This window comes from Watersipora subatra, chromosome 3 (genome assembly GCF_963576615.1).
Source record: "Watersipora subatra chromosome 3, tzWatSuba1.1, whole genome shotgun sequence".
Lineage (NCBI taxonomy): Eukaryota > Metazoa > Bryozoa > Gymnolaemata > Cheilostomatida > Watersiporidae > Watersipora > Watersipora subatra.
Genome location: NC_088710.1, coordinates 21812972 through 21830921, shown reverse-complemented (window position 1 = coordinate 21830921; position 17950 = coordinate 21812972). Strand labels below are relative to the sequence as shown.

General features: G+C 35.6%; 1 protein-coding gene across 2 annotated transcripts in view; it reads left to right on the top strand.

Annotated features, from left to right (window-relative positions):
- The window catches only part of LOC137391959 (3'-5' RNA helicase YTHDC2-like), a 107667-nt gene that overhangs the window by 49756 nt on the left and 39961 nt on the right, over positions 1-17950 (top strand). The gene's annotated exons all lie outside the window — the stretch shown is intronic.

The window sequence follows — 17950 nt, the reverse complement described above, 5'->3', positions numbered from 1 at the left end:
AGTTGTCTACTCACCTCCGTGATAGGAATATTTATGTTATGCCCTTATTTACCTCATCCTATTCTTATACTGGACATTCAAGAAGTTGTTTGTTGATGAAGAATTAGGTCTAGCTTCCTCATGTCAGCTAGTTAAATGTAATTCGACTTACATAACAGATCACAATATAGCAATGCTGTAAGCCCATTAAGCCCAGTTTAATGTTGTAAGACTTGTTGGTTCTTAACAAATCAAAGAAATAATATTCATACTTTGTTTTAATGCGCAAATTGTAGTCGTCTTTTCTTTACATAGCCTAAATTCCATTCCAAACCAAGCTTATGGGAATGAAGAGAGGATAACTTGCAATAATGTCCAGTTATAGTACGGTAGTTGTAGTACAGTAGTTGTAGGTATGGCGCTGTAAGCTATATAATGAGGACAATATATACAAATGTACATGTTTCAAAAATGATTGATAGTTTTTAGGTTAATTTAGTTACTTACCACCTGTTCTTATTTAAGGCTGGTACACACAGCATCGCAGCGCAGCATGTTAGGGGTTGTCCTTTCGACGATTATTTGTTGACTACAAGTGCCATAAATTGATGGCATCACCGCGGCAACACAGATATGTCAGGAATCATTACAGCTGGCTAACTCCTAATATTTTGTCGAGCATCCTTGTGCACCATTTTGGCGATGGTGATTGGCTGTTGTGGATTGCTTACTTTATATTTCCCTTCATGATAGTTGCTGCGGGACTAGTATTTCGTCGTTTCAGCGACCATATTGTTTGATGAGAACGCAATGCCACGGAGTATTCGCTGATGTAAATGCAGACTATGGATTTGTGATAGCGTGAACAATGCTATCACAGATAGTCACCGATGTATTGTGAGATTGTTGCCAACATACCGTGATACGGTGTACAAGCCTAAGAGGGGTATTCCGATAGAATAAGGCGCTGCCAACTACATGTTGTAAGACCTCTACCTACCTTCACAATTAATGTCAGTTTTTTGTCAAAAGACCCAACATAGTGTGGTATCCTGAATTACCCATAGTACACCAATAGTATTACCAGTAGATTAACCACTATTGATCTCACTTGTTCATTATGTAGGGATGACATGACTGCTCTAGAAAATGATCTATCAAATGACATCTGTAGCCTTAGTAATATGAATAGGCATGTCAACAAGATAAATTCAAGGAATGAAGTAATTTACTTCTTAGTAAACAATATGAGTTGCTAGGTAAAGTTAAATCCCAAATTGGTCCTTTTTTATGATATGCAAGCTTTAACCTTACCTAGATCTAGAGAGTAGCGATATCATAATAGCTGACAGTAAGCACTTCATCCTGTAAAAATCAGCCACAAACTTCCAACAGAAGAGTTGTCATGACGTTCCATGTTAGTCTAACCAACCCTAACTTCTAGTCTTTCAATACAGAGCTATGAGGATTATTCAAATCATAACATCCAATCTATAAATTAGGATTACTATTGGGCTGGCAGCCCCTGTGCCATGAGAGATCATCATGTGTAATAAGTAAGCGCATAAATATTCCATAATGTGGCAAAGTGGCCGATTGACACAGAGGCTAGCACTCGTGTACACAAAGCCGAATATCTGAGTTCAGTTCCCGTGTGAGGCTATTCTTTTTTTGCGCTCTAATAATGATTATTGTTAAATATTTTATGGTTGAGTCTTCTATGTTACTGACTTCCATGCTACTGACTTCCATGCTACTGAATTCTACGTTACTGACTTCTACGTTACTGACTTCCATGCTACTGACTTCTACGTTACTGACTTCTATATGTTACTGACTTCTACGTTACTGACTTCTATGTTACTGACTTCCATGCTACTGACTTCTATGTTACTGACTTCCATGCTACTGACTTCTACATTACTGACTTCCATGCTACTGACTTCTACGTTACTGACTTCTACGTTACTGACTTCCATGCTACTGACTTCTACGTTACTGACTTCTACGTTACTGACTTCCATGCTACTGACTTCTACGTTACTGACTTCTATGTTACTGACTTCCATGCTACTGACTTCTACGTTACTGACTTCTATGTTACTGACTTCTGCGTTACTGACTTCCATGCTACTGACTTCTACGTTACTGACTTTCATGCTACTGACTTCTACGTTACTGACTTCTACGTTACTGTCTTCCATGCTACTGACTTCTACGTTACTGATTTCTAGGCAGCTTTTATCATTAAGCAACCTTAGAAAACACCAACGCAGCGACCATGTAGGAATATTTAATATTTGCTCTGAAAAACATTTGAAATATCTACTTTGTAAATATGTCAGGTCTTCTGTCTGGAAGCTTTGTAGTGACTGTAAAGTACAAAATATTAAAACCAAATATGATTCAACAAATCAAAATTGTTATAAAAACAAGTACTGTTAGTAAATGTTACATACACTTATGTATATCTTTCTAAATACATTTGGCAAACAAACTTCGTGGGGTAAAAAATATTTATTGAAAATTAAAGAAAATAAATGAAAATACAAAAGATTAAAAATAACCTGAAATGCACAAAATATACTAAGTATATGTTGTACTTCAGGTTACTGACGTGCAAAATACATCTCTCTCACAATCTGACCTAGTGAGATCCTTGTAATAGCAGTCGCCACGGCTCATTGTTTTTCTGTTGAGTTTTGTAAAGTGTAAATGAGCAATTGGCGTGTGACTTCCTTCATCATGCCTCTTAAACATCCTTGACCCTCAAAATCGTCTAGTGAGCCTAAGAAAAACAGAAAATGCTCAAGATTAATAGAAAAACTGGTTTATTAGATGTTAGTGTATTAGTTTCTTTTTTGCGGATTTTCACCTTGTGGTAAGCCCCAGTCTGGTTTAAGGACAGAACATCTAGGGATAACTGTGTTAGCATATCAGAGCAGACAACTCCTTATCATCTGTCTTTTCTTCAGGAATTGTTACTTTATAACAGCAGATTGCTCTGCTGTGCAGCTAAAGAAGGGTTAAGCAGTCGTGCTTACGAAAGCATCTTAAAAGTACAGCTGCTAGGTTTGCAAATTGAATTCTTTGATGGCTTGGTACCTGTATATTGACTTATTCCACACTCATTTGCATTCACATCCTAGACGTATTCATACTCCCAAGTGTATAAGCAGTATGCGCCCTGTTTTATAATTCTAGCAAACGATTTCACTATTGTTTGGTAAAAATATTTTCACGTGCAGTGTACCGAAATGCCTGCTGGGAATGTTTTTTAATTAAATTGAAGAAGGCAAAATAATATTGGCCACGCGTGTCGGCTGTCACGTGTATCACGAATGACATTTGTGTCCCATCTGGTGTTGCATTTCCTTCATATTCTGTTGAATTCCTTTTTAGGTTAACATCATCAACAATACAAACTCTTATCAAGGAAATACTGGTTGAAAAGTTTGCAAGATGCCTGTAAACTTATCGAGTCAAGGGCTGTTGCAATAAGATGTTTCAAACTCGCTGAGCAGAATGTTCAAAAAGTTGAAGAATACTTGGTTCTGATTTGCAGTTTTTGGAAAGCAAAGCCTTTATATGTATGAAGTCTAAGCTGTAACTGAATCTGGGCTTGCCTTGCCCATTTGGAAAGCTATTTTTACTATAAATGTGAAAAGGTGTAAACAGTTATTTTGTTGTGTTAACTGTAAATTTGACTCCATCAGACCCATGATTGATGATGTCCATCGATTTGGGACATTTTGGGCGAGAGAGTGACTGAAATATGAAGTGCTTTCTGGCCTTCTCGTGCTTCAGTCTGAATGACATTTCTTGATAACCAGGATGGACATTCTTGTCCACTCGTTGAGTGCTGCAAACATTAGAATCTATAATAGTTACAAATTACCACATCTTATATTAAATGATAAAATATAAGGTCAATATATCCAGTCATATATATGTATATAATTTGAAATTAGCAAATGAAAATGTTTGGGGTTTGATCATATATGTACATAATTGTATCTTCAACCATTAAAAAATTAAATGTTCAGACTTTGGCCTACATAATTATGACCTCTAGAACCCATAATATCTGCCTACTTTGCCCATTCTGGTAGGTGTCTGATGGCTGGCACAAGCTGGGCTATTTTCTAAGTGTTCTACATGAATACTTCATCAGTGATAATTTAAGTTTGGAACCCTACCCTGTCCAGGAGGTAGCTAATTACTATGTACCATATACCCATGGTCCTCTATTGACAGTAGTGTTATCTAGATAACAGGAGTATTATCTAGATAACAGTAGTATTATCTAGATAACAGTAGTATTATCTAGATAACAGTAGTATTATTCGAATGTGATTATCCAATGGCACATCACTTTTTCACATTCGAGATCATTTGAACTATGCTATCTCAATAGATCACACTGGCTAGCATTTCTATGGAATATTGCCTATATGAAAAAATTGAAGTTGTCCTCACTCCCAAAATTTGTCTAATGTCAATTCATATGCATAATTTATTAAAGATGCATCATAGTTACAGAACGGTTCTGCATCCTTATATGTCTATTATATATCCTCATTTCTTTCGATCAATTTTATTTGGATAGGGAAATATTTGTATAGTGCCCCTCCTTTATATACATAAATATTATATCTATCTTGGTAGATGTAACATTTCTCTATGTAAAGGAAGGGCACCATACAAATATTTCCTTAGCTAGGGTTAGTTGTTCTAGGTAAACACCGTATTTAAACAGCAGGCGTTCAAGGGAAATTTGTTGTTCTCACGGCTTTCCTTGACATAGACAATTCTTAAGAAGTCCCTGTTGTAGCGCTGTGATCTAAAACTTCTGTGTACTGCAGGTTAGGATTCAACCTTGAGATAGGTCACTGGTGGTGGTGGTGGTGGTTATAGTGGTGGCAATCAGGGCTTTGGTCAATTAATAATGCACATTAATTCGTAATTGCATTAAATTACTCATTAGATTATTAACTAGCAATTTCATTTAATGCTAAATTCTTAAGTGTGTTAATTCGCAGCATAATGATTAATGCAGCTTTTCCGGTAAATATTTAATTAGTTCAATTATTAGTGCAAATATTTTAAAAACCAATTTGATAATTTAATGCATAATTCAATATTATGCAAAATTTAATGCAATAATTTAATTATCAATATATTATTTGTTAGACCAATTTATTGATTTAGTGCCTTCATTCGGATTATACAGAAAAAAGTTTGTTAATATTTTCCTTGTATAAATTTTAGTTTTTCTGTTTACGCCAATACATTTTTATTTATTTATTTTTTATTGCATATTTATGGTAAACATTATTTTTTTCTCTAAAAGTGATTATAGACATTTATACATATATACTGCATATATAGTTTAATTATTGATGCAATTAATCTTCGAACTAATTCGATAATTTAATGCTTACTTGAATTTAAACAGAAAATAATTTGTTAATTCAATTATTGATGCAAGTACACAAACCCAAAATTAATTAATTTAATTATTAATTCAATTTTAAATTATAAATTATTTATCAATCTAATTAAATTGCAATTTCTGCCGCTACTCTGACCCTGGTGGCAGCAAACCTACGTTGCTCTCTGTCAAGTAAGCAGATTGGTTTGTTGAGGTTATTTTGAATTTGCTACGAGACGAAAAGACAATGAATTATTCAAATAATAACGGTCCCAGTAAGTACGCACTAGTGTATCTAAGGCATGCCTCATAGCCTGATGGTTATTTCTTACATTCCATTAACTATCACAGCACCTCGGCATTCTGCAGCTCAGCAATAATCGATGACATCACACTTCTGCGTATACCAACTAATCCAACGCTTGTACAAGCGGTCTGAACTGTCCAAATATCATTGCTAAGAGCATGGCAAGCTCGTAAACGGTTTGAGATATGACTGAAAAAGTTGGGATGAAGTTTGGCATTGAAGTTTGGCCATGAAACCCCCCCCCCCCCACCATTAGCAACTTTAGTAAGTAACTAGGGCTATGCACAATTAGAAGGGGAAATACTGGGTTAGCTGTTAACTGTTTGAAGCTGAGTGAATTTATTGGGATGGCATCTATTCACCTGTATTGTTATGGTGTGTGTTGGATTGGGCTCATAGCCCTGGTCAGCATGAGTTATGCATTTAAGTTTATTGTGAGTTAATTTGGATATCATTGTCTATGACATTGACTCACCATCAATATTCTAATACAGTAGACATTTCCTCAACAAAAACAACCCGTTCCTGGAACATTTACGTTACAGGGATTTTGCGTTATGCGAACAATAAATGCATTTAAATTGCCTAATTTGTTCATAAAATCTTTCGAAACTCACACCTTTAGCCATACGAAACTCACACCTTTAGCCATACGAAACTCACACCTTTAGCCATACGAAACTCACACCTTTAGCCTTACGAAACTCACACCTTTAGCCATACGAAACTCACACCTTTAGCCATACGAAACTCACACCTTTAGCCATACGAAACTCACACCTTTAGCCTTACGAAACTCACACCTTTAGCCTTACGAAACTCACACCTTTAGCCTTACGAAACTCACACCTTTAGCCATACGAAACTCACACCTTTAGCCTTACGAAACTCACACCTTTAGCCTTACGAAACTCACACCTTTAGCCATACGAAACTCACACCTTTAGCCATACGAAACTCACACCTTTAGCCATACGAAACTCACACCTTTAGCCTTCCGAAAAGGAAAAACTAGACATGTTTTGATTTATTGACTGCACAGTATTTTTAATATTATCGGTTTGTGTCGGCAAATTTGTTTTGTTTGAATGGTTTGTATAGTATTTTGTAGTAGTAGTAGTAGTCTTTTGTTGCAAGTCAACCTTTTAAGTATTTCTGAATAATTGTGCTGCTACTTGTTCTCTGTGCTTTATTTACACGACATACCTGATGATCCTTCACAGCGAATTAGACTCCCTGGGTACTAGTATATATACTGCAATAGAGATAACTCTTCACGTTACTTTCTCTCCTAACTGGGGCGAGAAAAAGCGATATTTTTAAGGCTAACTACGAGATTATCGTTATTCAATTCAAATTTGAATTTGAAAACTCACCCACTTGCCACTTTACGTTATAGGTCTATGAAATTTTTTACTTACAGTAAGCGAAAGTTTTACAGATTTTTTTTACGTTATCTAGGTTTTACGTTATAGGGGCGTCCATTGTAGCTAGAAATTGTGAAGTTTAGGTGTCTGCTGTTGTTCGTACACTGATATTATGTATTGGTAAATAGCTTTGATTGATAATTTATATGCTTTATTCAAAGCGTCTTGAGATGTATCAGTAGCATTGCCAGATCAACCTGTTTGTAGCTTAACTAGAATATAAGATCCTTTGTATACAAACATACACTCAGCAGGTGTGATTAAATCTGTATACAGGCAATCTTCATTAAAACAGACCCCATTAGTCTGGATATTGGATAAGACACAAATTTGGGCATTGCATTTACATTTAAATTCATGTTTGAGTAATGCCTTCGCACGCATAAAAACCCAAAGCTCAGTAAAGTACTTTACAGTTTTTACAAGGTATACATGTACCTGTGTCAACTAGCAGTTCCCTGATCAGATCACTGGTTAGAAGTATCTTGCTAGGTAGCCTGTCTTGACAAACTGTTGTTTTTGCGAAGTTGTACTCCGTCGAGCGAGCGAGCGAGCAACACAACAGCTTGACACAAGACGTACTGCACCTGATGCATCAGCTGCACTTATAGGGAGTTGTTCTCTTCCGTCTATGTGGCTTAGTTGCGATGTTATATCAGTCGCTCCATTGGTAATCATAACTGACTTCGCGCAAAAATTTATGTAGAAAAAAATAAGATTACAACGTTTAACCAAAGACTGTTGGTTGTTTACAACTCTGTTGTAAACTTTAGTAAAACTTAAGAATAAAATAAATTGAAAATAAAATCCATAAGAACAAATAAAACTGACTGATACAAAAATAGAAATTAAACTGACTGAGCGCACAAATAACGACATGTTTAGTCGCTGTTGTTTCTTAAGTTCTCAAGTTCTACCAAAGTTTACCGCAGAGACTTGTCGCTGGTTAAACGTTGTAATCTTATTTTTTTCTACATAAATTTTTGCGCGAAATCCGTTATGATTACTAATGGAGCGACCGACATAGCATCGCAACCAAGCCGCATAGATGGAAGAGAACAACTCCCTATAAGTGCAGCTGATGCATCAGGTGCAGTACGTCTTGTGACAAGCTGTTGTGTTGCTCGCCCGCGCGACGGGGGACAAATCCGCAAAAACAACAGTTTGTCAAGACAGGCTACTTGCTAGGCCAAAGTTACTACCCTACAGGATGAATTTATTCGCGGAGTTAAATTTCGCGAAAATTGTCTTTTCATGCATATTCGCGGCTGAAAACTGCCACTCTCTAGGAAAAGTTAACTCTATTGCGGCTAGTAATAGTTATTACTACGCATGCGCACACCGCGTGTTCCGGTTTATATTTAGCTTACAACGGCGTGGCTATCGTGCTATTCTACGGTAAACAATTTTTGCTGCGTCCAGAGGTTTTCACGAATATTCATCGCTTTGGAGGCCTTTGATAAGCCAACAACTTGTGGTGAGTAATGAGTTTTTACATTTACTAAATTAGTTGAATTTTACTTTGGTTCTTCGGTAAAACGCAATACTACCGTATTTTTTTCCATCCCTACTGCTTCATTATTTGTTTTAGTGTGAGAGAAAGATTTTTCATCATACACCGAAGAACAATGATTGCAAGGGTGGTAGATGTCATTCTTAGAAGAACACCAATCATTCAGGGAGGTCTGGAAATTGAGGTTGAAGTGACCGCAGCTACTTACGAGAAGAATATATCCGTTTTTAAAAAAGGAACAAAAACGCCTTTACGAGCACAAATCTTTGGCCAACCGGCAGAACTTTGCAATAGTAAGCCACGAGGAGAGTTCTGATGATAACTTCCTTACCAGCCATGTAGTAGCGAGAGAATCGCCTTCAACACCTACCCAAGACAGTGACAGATCTGCTATTAGTAAAATAACTAGTCAGAAAGCACCATTACACGCTAGTATTCACATATCAAGAGTACCAGTTTAATTTTATTGCTAGACAACCGCCATATGGACTAAACTGTTTATATTTACTCCATTCATCATTTGTAAAATTTTATTTGTATTTGAAAAATTTTATTTGTACACTCAAGTTTGTAATAAATTATAATATATCTATACATGAAATAAAATATATAATTTAATCATGTTTGCTACAGCGATATCAAGGAGTTGTCGATGAAGGGGTCTAGGTTGACTGGTTGCCTTTCTGCCAAAATTCCTGCCTTGATGAATATTACTACTTGTCTCTAGTTTTCGTAATCGGAGTAGGTTGTTTCATTCTCAATCTGCAGTAAACACAAAAAATAAAAAATATTAACGAGTGTTGAGGGAGTACAAAAACAATAGCTGAAGTATTTGATGAAAGCGATCAGTTTTTAAACAAAAGAATTAACTAATGCAGTTGATTATGGAAAAACGTATCTGCACTGCAAATCAAATACATACCATAATGTCCAGATCAGAATCATGATCGTCCTTGACTTCGGTATTAGAGATTGATGAAGTTGATTCTAATGTAGAGAGACTAGGAGAGCTTTTTTGCTATGCTGAAGCCATGCCGAATAACTTGTAAAAACTTTGAATAATTTTGTAAAGTTTGACGCAATGGCAATAAAGCTCGAAGCCTGGCGATGATTTTAAAGAAGTTTTGGAACTCGGCTACGTTTAGTACTTCTGCCTCGCGGCTATTTTCGCGATGACGCCATTCTGCATATCTTGTGACAACCTCGAATAATTTTGCAAATAAATGTGATGCATTGCCAATGGTGTTAGCTCAAAGCTCAGGCAATGATTTTAAAAATGTTTTGGAACTCAATTACGTTTAGTATTTACATTAAAAACTAGGCTAGCGACTAGTTTTCAATTTGATGCAAGAGTTATTCTCTCTTGTGATTAAAAATAGAACTAATTATTCACTGAATTTAATAATTCGCGGGATTGACTGCTCGCGAAATCGCGAATTTTTATGACCAACGAATATTTTCATCCTGTAGGGTAATAATTCTCAGCAATCTTTGTGAAGAATATAAGAATATTTGAATTGGAAGTCTTTAGTATTGCGGGTCAATGTTCCCTAGGTTTTGCTCCATTGTAATAACTGTTTATATGAATATATATATATTTATCTATATATATATATATTTATTTATATATATATGTTCATTTATTTATATATTTATTTATATATATATTTATTTATATATATATATATATTTATTTATATATATATTTATATATATGTTTATTTATATATATGTATTTATATGTACATATATATTTATATGTACATATATATTTATATATATACTTGTATATCGTAATAACATAATAATTATTGTTACTATTATTTTTGACCACCTACTGTTTGGTCTTTCAATCATGAATACGAATGACAATAGCACTAGCGACGATGGCAGCTGGTGACTGGCGACGATGGCAGCAGCAATCGGAACAACTGCTTAATAAACTAGAGGAGAGGACATACAACTTTTAATAAAAGTCTTTCATTTACTCACACAGAGTGGCGCACTAGTGATGCCCATACTCAGTGGTGAACTTGCTCACTCCAAGAGTGTGACAACTCTCAACAGAGTTGTCTTTTCATATGGCTCAGACACTCAGTTTGCCCATGATCGTGCCATGATCGTGCCGTGTACCAATTTTATTTGAAAGCTTATTAGTTCAAACATATACATGCATAGATAATTACATATCTGGCTTTTAATTGGTTTAAAATCAACTAATAAAATCTGCTAAATACATACAATTGTGGAATAATATTCCACAATTATAATAATATTATATTATTAATATATATTATTATTATAATATTCCACTAAGTATATTATACTTAGTGGTAGTTGGGAACATCAGACACTGAGAATTTGTTGGAACATCAGAGTTATCCTGCCTTAGAAAGCAGTTCATTAATATTACTAGACACTTTTAGTAGTACTAGTGGTTACTATGACAAAGCTAAATATTTATAAGCCCGATAATCATGAATACCTCCAGTATAACCAGCTGGTAGATTCACTCTGAATTGGAGTTATCATCTCCAGATCATGAGTCACTTGACTTGGTGTATTCTACACGCGTTAGCATTGTGTAAATTTCTGATGAGTATGATCAACGTATATTTACATATGGCAGTCATATGTCTATGTTACAAAGTGTGAGACGCTAAAAAATTTTCTGTGAGCCATATGAAATACATAGAGTTATTTAGGTTGCAAAGGTTAGCCATTGTCAGTTGATATGACATATCATGTTTCTAAAGCGGTAATAGGGGTGTATTCATTGGCTAAACTTTGTTCTGTAATCCTTCACTTTTCACGGGTAATCAGGTCGGCACTGTATTCATTGGCTAAACTTTGTTCTGTAATCCTTCACTTTTCACGGGTAATCAGGTCGGCACTCCCCACGGTAAATGAAAATCCGTGAATTCAAAACTGATAAACTCATATGTAATAAAGTCACATTTTCGCTAATTGTAAGCATTTGTTTCTTTTTTTAAGTTCATTAGATGATTTTGAGGGCTGCGGGTGTTTAAGGGGTTTGAGCGAGTGCAATATGCATCACAAGCGTATTGCAAATTTAAACTTCACAAAACGTAACAGGAAAATAGGAACTGCTACACCCGCTTGCGCATTGATGCTTGCCGAGGGTCTCACAGGGTCAGAGTATGAAAGAAATACATGTATATGTATTTTATTTTTTATTTTCATTAGTTTTTAAATTTTTTATGATTACTTTTTACTCCGCGCCGTACTGAAGCCGCAAAAGGTGAACCATGAAGTAGCGAGAGATTATTGGAATACATTTCTAGAGATTGCTTCACGATTGCTTTCAAACCGACCAGGAATCAATCATAAAAATATTTTAAGCCATGAATCTGGAGCTATTTGATCACCTCGTTGTGGGACGATTCGTATTAACTGGAGCTGTTCGGTCCCCTCGTTGTAAGACGATTCGTATTAAATGGAGCTATTTGGTCACCTCGTTAGACGATTCGTATTAACTGGAGCTATTTGGTTACCTCGTTGTAGGACGATTCGATTCGTATTAACTGGTTAATAGACACCCATGACAACTCTTTAGGCTGATTTATAGACAAATATCAGTTGAATAAAAGATATTAGGCAAGGTGCACAAGGTGTCCTAGTTGACAGCGAATTATCTTGGGAATTCTCCAGCCTTATGATAAACAGAATTTGTAATGCTGATTGGGAACAGAGAAGGAATCTCGAGGAGACATACATATACTTATATGTATATACCATGTAAACACCAACTCATACAATGACGACTAATTCTTTGTGTCTATTTATTCATTTTTGCTCTTAGAAATATATGTACAAAAATATACCTTAGGAACTAGTCAGCGCATCTATGGGTAGAAGAGCAAGGTTTCACTATGATCATATCAATGATTTTAAAGGGAGTTCAATGTCTTACTTTCTAGATCTTTCACTAGAATCCTTTGTGTTTTTATTTATAAAAAAGTAAAAACAATTGATTTTAAATAGTTTTTTTTAAATTAATGGGGAAAGGTATGATTTTAGAATAGGAGTCTATCTCATCACTACATTAGCCTTCTTCTTGTTTGTGACTCTTGGATTATCTATTTCAAGTGATTTTCATATATAAGACAGGAAATTGAGCGCTCAACTTGAGAACGTTAATTGCATGCCAAATGTATGGTTAGATCCAAGATGGCAATATACTAAGGACCTATGACTGAGGCTGGGCATATGTTTAGCTCTTCCTATTAGTACTATATATCAACTGATATAGTCCAGTTCTTATCTACTTGCCATCTGTGGATCATTAATGATTGTACAAATATCTTGCAACTTTTCCTTTTCTATTTTGACTAGTAAATTTCTTAGCTTATCTGAGATGACACAAAGATAATAGATAGGAGGTCCTTGGATCACTGGATCTATAAAAAGAACAATTAATTAAATTAGCTTTTAGAGAATAATAAGCTCTTGTTAATGGTATGCACGTCGCCCTCTATACCACGCGTAGTATAGACCACGCGGGTGTACAGTTGCTGTAGGATATTTTTTTGGAGAAATATTTTTGTGTAAGAACATGAATATTTAATATATTCCCTAGCCCACTGGTTCTTGACTTAGGTTTGACTGAACTCCAAAAATTTGGTAAAGTAAAGGTAACAGATCTAGTTTACTTTACTTGTACAATGTACTAATGGCAAGCCTTTCGGAACTCCTTTCCGAAAGGTTTGCCATTAGGAAAGCCTTTCGGAAAGGTACAAAATAATAGCCCGCAGGTGAGTGTTTTAAAACCAAATATTTTGGTGACCTGGAAAAGGGTATGGAACATATCTGCGTGAAGTTTGGACAAGATCGGCAGCAAAGTTTGAAGACACATTGCTTTTATGCAGACTAACTTCACGCCCAATCACACTGCGGGATGGATTAATATAGCATATATTTTCCTAACTGTGAAAGTTTAATTTCCTGTACAGATGACACTTGTTGAGTTCAGTGCCTCCAAAGGTCAAGAGAACAACTAGCCTCTATGTTACCTGCATCTAATACTCTCTACCTGCTGAGGATTCTAAAATACTTCAAATGTACTTCGATTAGCTGGAAAAAATTTCTTGTTATTATTATTACTCAAAAATTAATTGTATAAATATTTACAATAGTTTTGGGGTGTGCACTCACTACTACAAATAATAAAAAAGCGCAAAGAAAATGGTCTTTGTTGTAAAAAATAATTTTAATGAGTATAATATGGCGATTGGTAAATTAATATAATCTGCTTTCTGAAATATTTACAAATAAATATTTACAGACATTAGCTGTTAATGTAGTAGATTAAACTAGTTAGGAGGAGCGCATGAGCCCGAGCTCACTCTGAGCGCTTGCTGTGCTTGAGTCAGGTACAGCCACAACTGAGACTTTCATAGCCTGTTCTCTCGCACTGGTACCCTTTGATGTTGTCGGACCGTTGGATGAGGAGCTCATAGTAGAAGAGTGTTGACACATAAAAATTGTTCGAAGAAATCTTCGATACTTGGAGCTGGTAGCTCCATAGAGAATAGGGTTTGCGATGGAACACAAGTATAAGGATATGGCTCCGGCGTAGCCCATTGCTAGGATTTGTATGCCGAATGTACGTACTATCACGAAGAGGATTATGGGTATCCATAATATAAGTTTAGTTATAACGAGAGAACTAACCGTTCTATTTAGTCGAGTTGATCGTCTGCTTAACCCTTTTCGTTTATTATTTTGTTTCTTTAGCGTTTTATTCATCGCACGACTTTTACACAAGAGCATGCTGTAGAAGAGAATCAGGGCTATAAGATTTAAGAGCCCCGCTACACCGGATATGAGGTCTAACCATTCGACACCGGTCGATGCTAGCTGGCACTCGCCGGCCCCCTGTGTAGAGTATCCTACTTGGTGGAAGAGAACAGCTACTACGCTGTAGAGCGTGATCCAGAACATCATAAATAGCCCGAGTATTTTAGGATAGTGTCGGACAAAAGGTTTAGATGAATAATCCACTCCAGCTAGGACGGCGATGAATCGTTCTAAGCTTGCGAGAGAAAGTAAGTTAGCTTGGAAGACGTTGAAGCTATGGAGGATGGTGGTGGATGCTACGCATAACCAGTGGTTGTTGAACATATACGTCTGCATGTACTTGTGGTTCAGGCTGAGACGTCCACCCGATAAAACAATGTCTGTGAAGGCTAAATATATAACAAAGTATTTAAAGTTCTTTGCTGCCGTCCAGATTCCGACAGACATGTTGGACATGAGAGCCAAGTGCGCGATGTTGATAGTCAGCGCTGTGCCAGCGATGGTGTTGAGGGTAGAAAGAAACCATTGCGGCGCTATCCATCCATTTTGGTATATGTCAGTCGTTGTCAAATTGTAAGTTGAAAACAAATCGTCTGTTGGATATGTTTCTGCGTCCATGGCCTACTGGTTACTGAGCTCCCTCGCATGTGTCACTCTGTAGTTATTCTAACAGCAAATGAATCAACAGCCTGGAAAGACATTTCTCTGTGTTAAAGTCCATGTGAATAAGTCTTTATTGGATATGTTAATCATCCTCATTCAAAAAGATCAAGGGTTGTAGAACAAAAAATTGTGCTCTTTATTAGCATTGACACGGGCAACCTCGATTATCCTTATAGCAATAGTGCGGTAAAAACAGCTTATAAATGGTAATTATGGTGCTGAATCTTATCTCGTCTAATTATCTTGTTGCGCAAAGATCTTATAAATTTACTGCAAAAAAACATGGTTTATATTCCTACAGAATTTGTTAAATCATCTGGTTTAATTTCACTTTTAGTTTCATCACAAGCTGCCATGCATCCGGCAGTACGTACTTCCTTCAAATAATCTTTGTATATTTATATTTAAAGTTCATAGAAAAGATAAGCTTGAAAATTTTTTTCAAAAATGCTTGTGTTTTTGCTAACGTATTTTCTAAATTCTATACCTCTGTATCCTGCTCCTGTTCATATATTATTCACTATCCTGAAATTGAAATGAATGAAATCCTTGTAGTAATATGGCCATACGCTGAGAACATGGTTGGTGGAATGATAAACAATTGTTATTTTTATACAGTTTTTACTATTCCTAGAACAGGGAGCAGTCTACCTTTTTATTTTTAGTTATGTTTTTAGCTATATAGCAGCATACTTTTAATTAATCTCAATAGTAGGTTTATTCAGGTCAGACTGTGTACCAACTGAATCTCTCACTTTATTAGTTTACTCGGTTGTCAAATTGTACATCCGGTTACATCCAGGTAGCCTACTTGTAGTTCATATGTTTCGCATGTATCCTGCCAGTCCAGTATGTCCTCATAGATTGTCTGGTATGCCAATAAACCGCAGAGAATTTCAATTATCTTAAATTTCCACAAGGTGTTTGATTGGGAGTTGCAAGTTCAAATCCTCTATGATGTAATCTTTTTTCCAACCTTCAACCGTGGTTTCAGATTGACGGACAGACAGACGCGGCTCCTATTATATTAAAGATTTATATAGTTAGTTGACAGTTTTGTTCCCAATTGCCTATAGGCTATATGTGCCGTTAGCAGTAAAAGTTGTAATCATTCTAAATAGTGACATACAGAAACTACAAGTACCTGTATAAATTTGCCATCCGTGTCACTTCAATCAAACCGTGTACAATCTTATAATAGAATCTGTTTTTACGTGTTTGTGCGCGTTAGACGTATAGCTTGAGAATTGCAACAACATACCGCGTGCTATGATTTGTACATGTATATTTTTGATGCTCAACGAGGAATACTAAATGAAATTTCTATTATATTCAGTTGTGGTGTATGCTAAGGCTCATTTTTGTTTCACGTCATTGTTCAATGTATTAAACTATAATATGTTTTAATGCAATAATCTATACATGTTTTAACTTTTCTTAGCAAAGATGATAGATCAGTAAAAGCTAAACATTTAGATAGTTGGCAGGTCAAAGGGAATCCGAGCTTGATCGATGAAGGCCTGTGCTATTCTCTGAATATATTCATGGTTTTGGAAGTTGATAAGACAGTTAATTCTGTGTAATTGAGTGTCCAGCGAGTGGTCACTCAAGTAAATGTATGCTGTCGGCCAATTACATCTCTGGCAACATTTTCTCTGGTTTTCACAAGTTTTTCCATGTTTTCTTCCGTATGTGTTCAGCTTGTTAGGCACTTAACTTTTTGCATACCTTGAGCTGTAGCATGACTCGACACAGCATTTGCATACGGTCCAGTGCCACCGTAGTGTAGCTTTAGTCGATTTCATACAAATCGCATCTGTTCTTAACTCATTCGTACCCGACTAATTTCCAGACGATTAACCTCAAAAACCGGTTTTTGAGGTTAATCGCCAAATTTTTTTTCACCAAGTTGCCATAATTCAAATTACTATTACAAGAGACTTGAGATAATTTACTCATTCAAGTTGCACGAGAACCAGCCAAGTCTCCTCTTTCAAATGATTTTACATTCATATAGACAACTCATATCCCTTTCAGGTAGATATGTGTCTAAAAGAAGGTAGTTTCAGAAAATTTCTGATTTTGAAAAAATTGTTATTTGCTGAAACAAAGTTGGACTTGCACCATAAAAATTGCAAAATATACAAGGTTTGACTAAAATACTCATGTATTGCATACAATAGACAGTTATGAATATTATTTATACATACACAGTCATGAACATGAAAATTATGAAACTCTAATTTTGAACTTTTCTTCGCGAGTATCATCCTTCAAACCAAAGCGTAGCTAATCTACATGCCAATATAACTCAAATAAAATGTCATGCAAATGTTTCAAGTAATAAAAATACGTTCAATAACTCTGTTCTTGACTTTTCAGACTTCATATACAGCTCTAAAGATCAATATGATGCTATCGAAAGCGAATGATAACTTTAGGCTGACTACGGCTGACAGCCTAAAAAGTGCATTTTTATTCGAGCATAACGATTCAAATTGGCAAAATTAAAAGTTAATAAAAACTTTGAAACATTAAAAATAATGTTTTGCATTGATTTATGCAGCCTTTCATTGTCTTACTACTTCTGAATCTGTATATTTACGTCTGGAGTTAAAAAAAATTTATCGCGAACGATAAAATTTAAAGTCTGCTTAATGATTTCCGGTTTAGGTAGATGTCGTTATGAGTGTACTATTTTGGTCATAACCTTTGCCAGAGACATATTTGTACATTTGTCTGATTAGCCAGAAATTTCTTTTTCTAACTAATCAAAGATTTTCTTTTATAATTTAAAAATAGCGATA